This window comes from Erpetoichthys calabaricus, chromosome 17 (assembly GCF_900747795.2).
Source record: "Erpetoichthys calabaricus chromosome 17, fErpCal1.3, whole genome shotgun sequence".
Classification (NCBI taxonomy): Eukaryota; Metazoa; Chordata; class Cladistia; order Polypteriformes; family Polypteridae; genus Erpetoichthys; species Erpetoichthys calabaricus.
The window spans coordinates 24,270,445-24,281,902 of record NC_041410.2 but is presented as its reverse complement, the minus strand read 5'-3'; the positions used below and the strand labels follow the sequence as shown (position 1 = coordinate 24,281,902).

General features: G+C 37.0%; 1 protein-coding gene across 1 annotated transcript in view; it reads left to right on the top strand.

Moving 5' to 3' along the window:
- Positions 1-3,512: 3,512 nt before the first annotated feature.
- Positions 3,513-11,458, top strand: part of zbtb32 (zinc finger and BTB domain containing 32) — a 141,749-nt gene continuing 133,803 nt past the window's right edge. Inside the window, exon 1 of the mRNA XM_028823363.2 lies at positions 3,513-3,621. The gene's annotated coding sequence lies outside the window, so the exon portion shown is untranslated. The remainder of the gene's footprint in view (positions 3,622-11,458) is intronic.

Here is an 11,458-nt window from a genome sequence, read left to right as displayed (position 1 = left end):
GCATTGTGCATGAAGACGTGCAGCCAGCCCAGGCCTGGTGTATTAGAATAAAAAAAATAAAATAGAAGAAGGCTTGTTACATACAGTATTGTGGAAATTAAGCAACACTTTTATGACCTTGTCATTAATTACAGTTTACTTACACTTTGTAATTAACAGTCTAGTCACTAATACTGTGCATTGGTAACAGCATACCAAATAAAAATGAGACATGTGCGGGTGCCGATATCATCGTCTGAATTCCCAGCATGATGTCTTGTTACATTGATGTTATATGAGTAATTACTGAGTAATGACAATGCATGTACAATGTAATAATACCCGTGCATTAATCATATAACTCAAGTAATACTAAATGTCTGTAAACTATCAGGTATGGAATAAAAGAAAGAGACAAATCTGTAGGTACTACGCTGTTCTTCAAGTGACAGTTGAGTTAAAAGTCAGTATCCAGTTAGACTGTATTTAGACTGATCATCACTGAATATTAACTAAGTTTTGTTTATTAACTGTTTAACTCAAGTAACAGCATGGGTTAATACACAGGGAGTTATGAAGTAAAAATAATAAATGTGTAGTTACCCATATTGTTACATAAAGTACACAGTTACTAAAACGACACACTTGTCACACTCACATATACACAATGCACATAACACTGTAATTCTGTAACATAAATAACAGTTTAGTAATAATAGAAGCATAGTTAAGCACACAATCTCATATGAAATCAAAATGACTAATGTGTAATAACTAATAACCTCTATCACTATATGAGCTGCTGCACAGCCAGTGCCCGGTAATGGTGCCTGGTTTGTCTGCCGTCGGACTGGCAATTCTAGTGTAAGTACACATAATAAGAGGTTCGAGGTAAAGTGTACCACTGGCCGAGTACTGTAGATGTTCCTTTCACATGAAAACCAAGTGTTTCAAACTGTAGTTTTTATTCCTCAAATGGCATATGCCAAAAAGTGTCAGATTGCCATCAATTAACACTGGCATTACTAAATATCATAGTTATTTGGACTACATATTACTCATTGCTGCACATTGTATTTCCCCCTTGGCCATAACTGTCCTCAGAAGGTTTGAGTTTGGTGGTCTGGTTAATCATTTTTCACTATTTCTGATACATTTGCATGATGACAACTACCGAGAGAACAAATCCCCCATGATGAACTGGCACCCTTTCTGAAGCTGGTTTCTGCCTCATGTCTGAAGATCCTGAGATTGACTATGGGCTCCATCACACAGTGCTGATCTGGATTACATTTCTTCAGTTTCTGAAGTAGAGAACATATTTGACTAAAATTTTTCTTGTACAGTATAATGACAAATCAAACTTAATATCCAATTGTATAACTTCAGCTCATTCTGTACAAGGAAACTATGATGTACTGCACAATCCCACCCACTTATTTAATGACATTTATTTCTCACGTGAGGTCTCATGACACACTTGACGACATTTAATATTTTCTGTGAAGATAAGCATTTACCTTCAGTTCTTACATGAAAAAGTGGAAAAGTGTCATCAGACGATTTAGCAGGCTGGTTTGAAGCCAATTTGTTTCCTCTGCATGAGAGAAATGTCCTTGATGATTTATTGTGATGTGCATTGTTAAAATGAAAACAACAATTTAAAACCAATCTGAAATTCAGAAGCTTTCCATTTTAGGTCACTACAGTCCCAAGTTGCTGCAGATGGACAAACAGAAGCTGTGTTATGGCACAAGCTGTCAGTGATAAGGATCCCATTTTGTTTAATTTACATTGATGCAATTCGGACAAACACATTTTCAGAGAAGACCGCATGCTAAGCATGTGTAGGCATTGGGGACGGCACAATATTTTTCCTTTATGACTGCATATGGTGTTAATGGAAAGCTGAATTACAAGAGTAAACACAAAAGTTTTTAATCAGAGCATAATAGAGTACTCCACCGGTGGATGTGGTTATTGAACTGAGTTCAGCTTCAAACATCCTCCACCCAAAGTGCTGATTTCATGTAATTCAGTAATTCTGCTGTAAGTCGATTCATTGTGCCGGCAGGGCTTTTTATATATCCTGTCCTTCCTTTTTTTTGATTTTATCCCTTTGCTAGGATTGGGCTGTCTAGATAAGTCACCTCCATCCACATCCTCTTCCAACACAGTTCCCTCGTCTCAGTCTCTCTCTGCCCTTTGGCCTTTTCCCTGTGACAGGACTACTCCGGACCCTCTCAATCATCTCACCCTTGTTTCCCCCTAAAACATGTCCATATCCTCTCAATCTGCTGTAACTTCTCTAATTTCCTCACTGACCTTGACCCCTCATCACTTCTCATCTCCTCACCATTCCTCAAACTCTTTCCCAAATGGCACATCCAATGCCCACCTCACATTTTCTTTTCAATCCTTTCAAGTTTCTTTTCCTCTCTTTTCCTCTCCATCAATGCTGATGTACACTGCAGAGGTAATGGTCATCTGAGAAAAATTTCAGAAAGCCCACTTTATTTAATTCAGGGTCACTGTGAAACAGATCCCACCCTGAATAAGGCTGGAACCAAATCTGAACAGAATGTCAGTCCATCAGAAGACACATCCATGTATACGTTCCAGGCCAACTTAGATCCATCAATTAGTTCAATGCACACGATTTTGGGACACAGTGGAGATATGCAAATGGCACACAGACAGTGCTTGGGCCAGATGGAGGTGTAAGGTGTCAGCACTGCCCACTGTGCCACCATGCCAAAATATACTACAAGGTAAATGCCAATAAAATCAGAAATAAACCAATAGGGTGCGTCATTCTCAGAATCAAAGTAAACTGATTGGTAATGATGGCAACCCACTCAGCACACGTTCCTCCATTTTTCTGGCCATTCCTTTTCTGACCCTGCTTTGTTGAGTTAGGGTCAGGCAGGACCATTGTCTACCCTAGCCATTATGGGTAAAAATTAGGGTGCTAATTCCTCTCTTGGCACACCCATATTGAAAGAAGGGCAATTTAGTAACGCTAGTCAATGTAAGAACACGTCTGGGGATGATTGGAAGTCTAAGTTGGGTTAAAAGCCACACAAACTCTACAGAGAAGATAAAGACACGATGATTGAATCAAACTGATCTTCAAGCAGTTGTGCTGCCTGTGATGCCAATAAGCCACCCTACAATTCATTCAATCAAATCTCCCAATAATCCGACCACCCTTGCACCACGTGCTTTTCTTGGCTCAATTATAAAGGGGCATTGTCTCATCTTTAAAATTTTAGGCTTACCTGCACACATTTAGATCAGGTAGGTAGAAAAATGTGCCTTTTTTTCTGTAAGTGAAAGAAGTAGCTAAAATGGGCACTGTTTTCTTCTTCTTGACATTTGACATGTTTGCCAGTCCTAGAGGGTTCAGTCATGGACTAACTAACTGTTTTCAAGTCTGCCTAGTAAACCTCAGAACTGTAGTCATTTGCCAATATCAAGTCAGTCCAATAGCTAGCATCAGTCAGATAAGGAAGTTTCATTCTTTGTGATGACCAAAGCATGACACCTGCTCATACAGACGCGCTGCTGAGTTTAGCAAAGCCACAAAGAGTTAGTCTGGTGAACACAGGAGGATGTGTAGGCAGGCAGAACCGTGAGCTGGTGAGTTAAGAAACTCTTTTTAAAATCAATTTCTTTACGTTCCTTGCTTCTTTACAACTGATTAATGCTTGTCTGTTAGTTTGGAATCATACGTCTGTGTAGTGAAGGCAGATCCAGAAGACTCAGAGATAGGTGGCTGCTTCATTCATTCATTCATTCATTCATTCATTCATTCATTTGTTCTCCAGAAAAAAGGGGAATGAAAAAATAAAATGCAGTGTTAATGTGCGATGAAGGGTTTGGCTGAGTAAAGTTTGTACTGAGTGGAAACAGTTTTCTGTCTTCATTGAGACCAAAAAATAATGATAATAATTTGATAAATGGTGGGCAATCTGCCAGCAACATCTCACCGGTCTGCTTTGGCAAACAGCTAGGCATGTAAAGTCAGATAAACCTATAACATTCAAAGTCAACTCACAGCCGCTTCATAAGGTATGCGGGGTAAGATGGGGATTTCTTTATCTTTAAGTAGCTGCTAAAACAAAGTTTAACAGGAAGCAGCCACAAAATTGTTAAAATTGCTGTGTCCTAGTTACACAATCAAAGACAATTTCACACCTTTAGTTCGATGGATACTCGGTGCATCACTGTCTTCCCTTTGTCTGAAAATTTGTTTTATGACGCTGATAATGCTCCATATAAAAGGCACTATATAAAACAAACAGCATCCAACCGGGAGCTGAATCTAAATATCCAGTGTTATGCATCGTTTTGGGTTAAAAGGACGCATACTTTTTAATGCAATTGCCAATAGTAGTGTTTGGAAGGCTAATGAAAAATGCTTGAATTGTAATTTATTATTATTTTTAATCTTCATTACTGTACAATATGTTTCAGTTTATTTACAAGCAAACATTTCTATCCTTTTTAGTCTATGTGTGCAGTTTCAACGCAATGGATTGTGGAATGTGTGCTTGAAATATCTATCTATCTATCTATCTATCTATCTATCTATCTATCTATCTATCTATCTATCTATCTATCTATCTATCTATCTATCTATCTATCTATCTATCTATCTATCTATCTATCTATCTATCTATCTATCTATCTATCTATCTATCTATCTGCTCCTCTGTTTCTATCTCATTGTATTTTATTAAACCAGTTAAAGTGGCTTAGTTAATTCACATAAGGAATGCAACATCTGTGTGTGGAATTCTTCACTGTTTCACGTTTTGCACTCGGCTTCAGCTGATCATGGCCTTTTTTGGAAGGTACATTATTAAGATTGGATTGCTTTTTTTAAATAATGTGAAATTTCATAATACATTTTCATTGACAAGAAGCAGCATTCATTGAAATGGGCTAATTTTATTGTTGGTCAAATGAAATTCACAATGTGAAAGCCAAATTATTTGGTGAAGTAGCAAAAAAATTGTTAATTGTTTTTAAAATATTGTAAAAAGGTAAGACATACATTCATTATTTTTCTGTAAATATACTCAGACCTTTAAAGTTGAAAATGATGATATATAAATAATAGGAAACAGATGTGCACTATTATTTTGTGACTTTTGTTTCTTTAATTATCTTTTATTTTTTTAAATAATGTAAAATGTGTTTTATGTAAACACTTTATATCACATAAGTAACATAATGATATATATACACTGAAAACAAAATTTAGAACAATCTAAAGATCAAAAATCTATCTATCTATCTATCTATCTATCTATCTATCTATCTATCTATCTATCTATCTATCTATCTATCTATCTATCTATCTATCTATCTATCTATCTATCTATCTATCTATCTATCTGTGTGCCTGCCTGCCTGTCTTCATCTTAATTTATTAAGCTCACGCACAGCCGGTCTGATTCAGACATGTAGCGGTCACAGGACGCCTCTGTTAGTTCATCTGCATGACTTTGTAACCCAACATCGACTCGTCCTCCAGACCGCTCACTTAACTTAAAGAGGATACTTTTTCTGTCCATACAGCTCCACCATTGTGAAGCCATCAGACACCCAAGCTCTCCCGATCGCTAGCCTTCAGATCTGACATGAAAGTCTACCTTTTTTTCTACTTTGTGAAATCTTATTTCAGTTGACACTTACGTACCGTGCTCATGCCGTTTTTTCTGTGTCGTCTGCTAACCCTTACTGTTAATTGCCCACAATCCCCCTGATTGTTAATTGTTTTGTCTTTTTAATTTTGACGTTGTGGTCCTGTATTAAAGTTATCTTGTGTTAGTTTGTATTGTTTTTCCATTTGATTTGTAAAGATCCTTGTGATATAGAAAATAAAAATTAATTGATACTGTGTTCAGTCTGCGATGGACTAGCAGTCTGTTCACGGATTGTTCCTACCTTGTGCTTGATGCTTGCTGGGAGATGATTCAGCTTCCCCACAATGTTATTCAGGATGAGTGGGTTTGAAAATGAATGGATGGATGGATGATGCTGTGACTGAACTAAATTTCAAGAATAGTGATTAATGACTTTTCACTGTGCGACCTTATTGTATATTTTTTGAAAACTTACCTCTAAGACAATATAAGTAAGTAAATGTCATTAAGTATGTGTTTAAAAGTGACATATGGCTTAAGCAAACATCTGTTGGCTACCTGTGCTTCTTTGTTTATTTTGATTTTAGTGTAAATTGCAGCTGGTGTTAGATAAATTTGAGGGTTTTAAACATAATAGTGCTGCAACAAGGAAAGATAATGTTGCAGCAAGTGGCATTGGAAAGATACCGAGATGTAAAGCAATAGTAACTAAAACGTGCAGCATCATGTCCTCTAAAGAAGTGTTTTAGGTCAGGAAAATGGGTTAGAACAATGGCTGGTGAATGACAGTATGACAAAGGAGGAGGCCGGCCGTGTGCACACTCGACGTTCTCCTGCGAGCCTTCGTAAGTTTGTATTGTCATGGTGGTTTATTTTACAGCCTTTTACCAAGCTTGTTGACCTAAGTAGACATTTTTTTGTGTGATTTATGTCTGGTTATTTTCATTTGGCGAATGTTTTTTTTTCTTTTTATATGTTTGAGTGTGCTGTTTTGCTATGACAATCACACAGCATTTGTTTTTCTAGATTCAATTTGTTCATTATGTAACATTGCATTCGATCTCAGGCTTTGACATTTTTTAATTATTCATTCCTCAAATGTTATTGTCTTTGGTATTATTTAAAAAATGCAGCAGAAACTAGCACCTTGAATGTCTGTCTGAATTTCACGACTAATGAAGAGGACAGGAACGCTGGGTGGTTAGCACTGTTGCCTCATAGCTTCAGACTTCAGAGTTCAGTTCGTGGTCTATTATTGAGTTTGTACATTTTCTTTGATTCCATGAGCATTTTGTACTTGCATGTAATTTCTTCCCTAAAATATGCAGATTAGGTTGAATGGCGTCTCTAACCTGGCCTTATGTAACGCAGCGTTGTCCACTCCAGGCTTGGTTAGTGCCTTGCATCCGACTCTGTTGTGATAAGTGCATTGGCCCATCTGAACCGCTGACCCCCACAGTTTGCCTTTGCAGACTCTTGTTCTGCGGATATCTTTCTAACTGATAAGGGTTTTGGTGCTTGGTCTTTGGTAGCTATAAGAATAACTAGTCTTGCGTTGTTCTCTTTGCTTTAGAGTTCTTCACTTATGGTCACTTTTGTAAAGTTGTCCTGTAACGCTTGTTCCAAAATAGTCCCCCACACGGATGTTTACTCAATTATGTTGACCTCTTTGGTAAGTTGCTTTGGATAAAACTGTTTGTTAAATGAATAAAAGTAAATGTAAGTGCCAGCTCCCTGTCACCCTTGATTAATAAAGTGGAAGGATGAATGTGGTAGCACCTTCTGTTTGAATTAGCAGCATTCCTGCCACGGGCTGCTCCCACTCCAACTCTGGACACAGATTTATGTCCTGTTCTTCACGTGCACAGCACTAAAGGACCATTGTATCCAGTCAAGTCAGCTGAAGTGCCAGGTGTCTTGTCCCTCCGTCCGTGTGGGTTTCTCTCCAAGTATTCTGGTTTCTCCCCTCACTTTTAAATGAGTGGATGGGATTGTGTCTCATCCATGATTGTTTTCTGCCTTGTGAATAACCCTTTAGTTAAAACATGATTAAGTGACTTCTAAAAAATGATGGCTATTATGCTATAATGTAAAAGTCTGAAACCTGCTTAACACAGTTTTAGGTCATGGGGGTGCTGAAGCCTATCACGGAAACATCAGGTCAAAGGCAGCCATATATGTCTCACGATGAAGGAGACAAAACAGGGTCCTTAATGAAAAAATCAGGAGTGGTCTCCCCTAGACTTTCTTGTATACTCAGATATGGGAATGGATATTTGAGGAGTAAACTGCAAGACAATGATTATATTTTTATATTGTGTACATTAAATACAAATCAAATCAAATTAATACTACAGTATATTGAACAATTATTATAAAAGTAAAGTTGAATAAATTGTACTCTGCAGCTTCATGAATAAAACACTTGCCATGATAATTTTATTTTGGCAAACAATTGAGGTAAATTACCACTTTCAGTAAGCGGAAATGGGTTGAAAGTTGCAAGTGATGTTAATAATGTGTTTAATGTAGTACTTGTACACAAAATTTTTGTTTAGGTAAAGGAAAAACATTCTCAAATATGTATGTATTACTATTTGAATGTCAAACTGAAAATTGCGATTATCTCAAAAAAATTATTTGAAAAAATGAAAAGAGGTAAAAAAGCTTATTTGTGGTGCTTTACTATAATATGATGTGAACTTATTTTTGATAATAGCTTAGAAGTTGATAGAAATCTACATTTTGTACCTAATACTTGTATACAAAATATGGTTGACCGAAGTGAAAGCATACTCAGGTTATCGTGCTTACACATACGGACATAATTCCAAAAATGGTATTTTCGGACTTTTCGATTCATCAAGATCTCGAAATCGAATATTTGGGCGATTCTAATACCTTCCCTATACTTTGTATACGAGAAAGTAAAAAATGGCATGGAATGGTCAATATAGCACTTTCATGTAATAGAAACTTAAGGGATACCATCGTCAATCAGTCAATGAAGATTCTACAATACAGTACAGCTGATTGTACTGTACAATCATATAGTATAAAGCACATTATAATAGAAATATATATATAAATACATGGTAAAATGAACAGAAAATCGAATCCAATAAACAACTTAAACAATATTCAGTTTAAAATTAAACACATAGGTGCAAATGAAGTAAGCGAGCTTCATAGACTGACAGATTGGTACGGGGTGGCTTAAAGCCTCTGTGCATGTCCACCCTTACACATCTAGGTGTGAGTGTGTGAGTGTGTGTGTGTTTGTTTCCTTCTCTTTATCATCTGATCTGGTAGGACAAACAAGCTGTCAGCTATCTTCACTTATACCTTTCTTTGAGCGTGAGTGTGTGTGTGTGTGTGTGCACACGCACACTTATGTGTACCACCATTTACGAGTACATGTATATTTAAACAAATTATGTATCTCAAAAATTAGTTGTGCAAACATTTAGCAAATTAGTAGGCCAGGTTCTGTGACCAAATAGAGCAGCCTGGTTGAATTAAATTAAAGAATGTCTACAGGAGTTTTCATAGGACATAGATCAGGCTGTTTTTGAAGGGTATGGAGATAAGTACTGGACCACACCGGAGACAAATGGAATGCACCTTGTTTGGAAAAGGAAGTCAGTTTGTTCTGAACTTATTGTTGTACGTGCATCTTTACTAAGCTGTAATCATTTAGTAGCTCTACACAACATAAAAAAGTGCAAGTGTTCCATAAAAATTGTAATATTAAGACGTGAAAATCAATTTCCTTTTTCCACAGACACTTACATTGGCACCAGGCTAAAATCAACTTTTCTCAACAGTTTCAAATTAAAATCTGAACTTAACTCGGCAGCAAATTTTTGACCCCATCATCAAACTTCCATTTACATGAAAGTTAAATTTCTGCAGCCACAGGGAAAATATGCAAACCTTCACACAGAGCACAGCAGTGTGGTCCATTTCAAAATAACATAACATTCTTAAACTTGCTGAATCCAACTTAGGGTTGGGCAAACCAAGAGCTGAATGTGTGACCCTCTGTGCCAGTTCAGAGTCACAAATTAACCTCACATTCATATCTTTAGGGATGTGGGAGAAACACTGGAGTACCCAAAGTAAAGCACAAGCAGACCCACTCCCCCAGAACGCTGGATCTATGAGGGTCCAACCACTTTGCCAATCTGCCACCCTGCATTATATTATATTATACTAATACTACGACATGCTTGATATACACAGCAGTAAACTCTCCTACTGTTGTTCACAAATGTAAGAACTTACACTTGAATATGAATTCTTAACACATGTGTGCCGTGTCCTTATCAATGGATGGGCTTTTGGGGACCGTGCTTTACTTACCATAAACTCTGCCCACCAGGTTGCTGCTCCATTTTCTGAACACAGTCATGAGTAAGTGAAGCCTGAAGCAACAGCTGTAGTAACATTAAGTGCACGGTAGAAACCAACCAGAACAAAACTCGGTATGATTCATAGATTACACATTAATAATAAAATCAAAGTGGCACAATAATGGCATATCAACCTATTCTTTTCATCCATTGGTCCTACAGCTGTTTATGGAGTCTTTGGGTTTATTTCAAAACAGAATTACGCTCAAACTGTTTGTGTGCCTTTTAATGACGCATGCTCTTCAATGATCTGTTAGTTTCATGTGATACTCTTTGAATTGCTCTTGCAGAAGAAGAAGGTGTCCATATTTTGAACTTTCTTCAATTCCTACTGTGTTTTGTTCAGATACATTGCACAGGTCACCCTTGCCCTGTATTCAAACATTGAAAACTTGCCCTGTGAACATACTTTTAATTGTGTAATAAAAATAAACCAAAGAGCAAGAAAAATACCGGAGTGTTGTCTAGACTTATAATTAATGTATGCGGAACCTCGTCTTTGCCCTAGAAGTGTGGGCTTTTTTTATAGCCTCTGGAGTCCTGAGCCGACGGCCCGTGAAGCTTTGTATTAAATCCTGTAAAACGTGAGTGTTTGTGAATTGTGACTAATGTGTAATGAAGAAGTAGTAATTTATAAAGGGTCAACCAGTTGTTTCGTGCTGTTGCACCAAACACTTTAAATGTCCGCACAGCACAGCAGTGTATGTGTCTGTTTAACAGTGATTTACATTAATTCAGACATAACACGCAGTACAGGCGATCTGTTGGCCGCTGATTCACTTTGTACCAGATTATCTGAAGAGGTAACATGCTTAGCTCAAAAAAAAATCAAGTCTTCAGTGGCACAAAGTACAAAGTAATAAAATAATTTTTAATGTGATTTACTGATACATTCTGAGGAAACTAAATGTGGGATTAACATATAAATTGTTCAGCATCTGATTTTGGCCCAGTTCTGGATTATAGTGGACTCTGTATGACGCCTTTATTCCACAATTACCAACCAGATTATTCAAATTTCCAGTGCACTTCAGTTATTACTTTATTTTATTTACATTTACAGTACAAGCTACGTGATGCGGCTTCTCAGATTATCGTTGACATTTTAAAACCTTTCTGATTTAAGTGTTCGGTGAAGGAGTAATGTTTTATATTAACAATGTCGTAAACAAGCTAAATCGAAGACTCTTCAGTACAAAGGTCACACTCTGGAATTCAGTAAGATTAGGACTAGGGCATTGTACTCTGTGTTAGCCATTATGGATGGAGTAAGAAGTAAAGCAGAATGACACCTCTTTTTGGCTAACTAAAAAGATTACAATATGTCAGGCCTGAGTGGTTTTGAAAGCTTACATATTGTAATCTTTTTAGTTAGGCAATAAGAGGTGTCATTCTGCTTTACTTCTC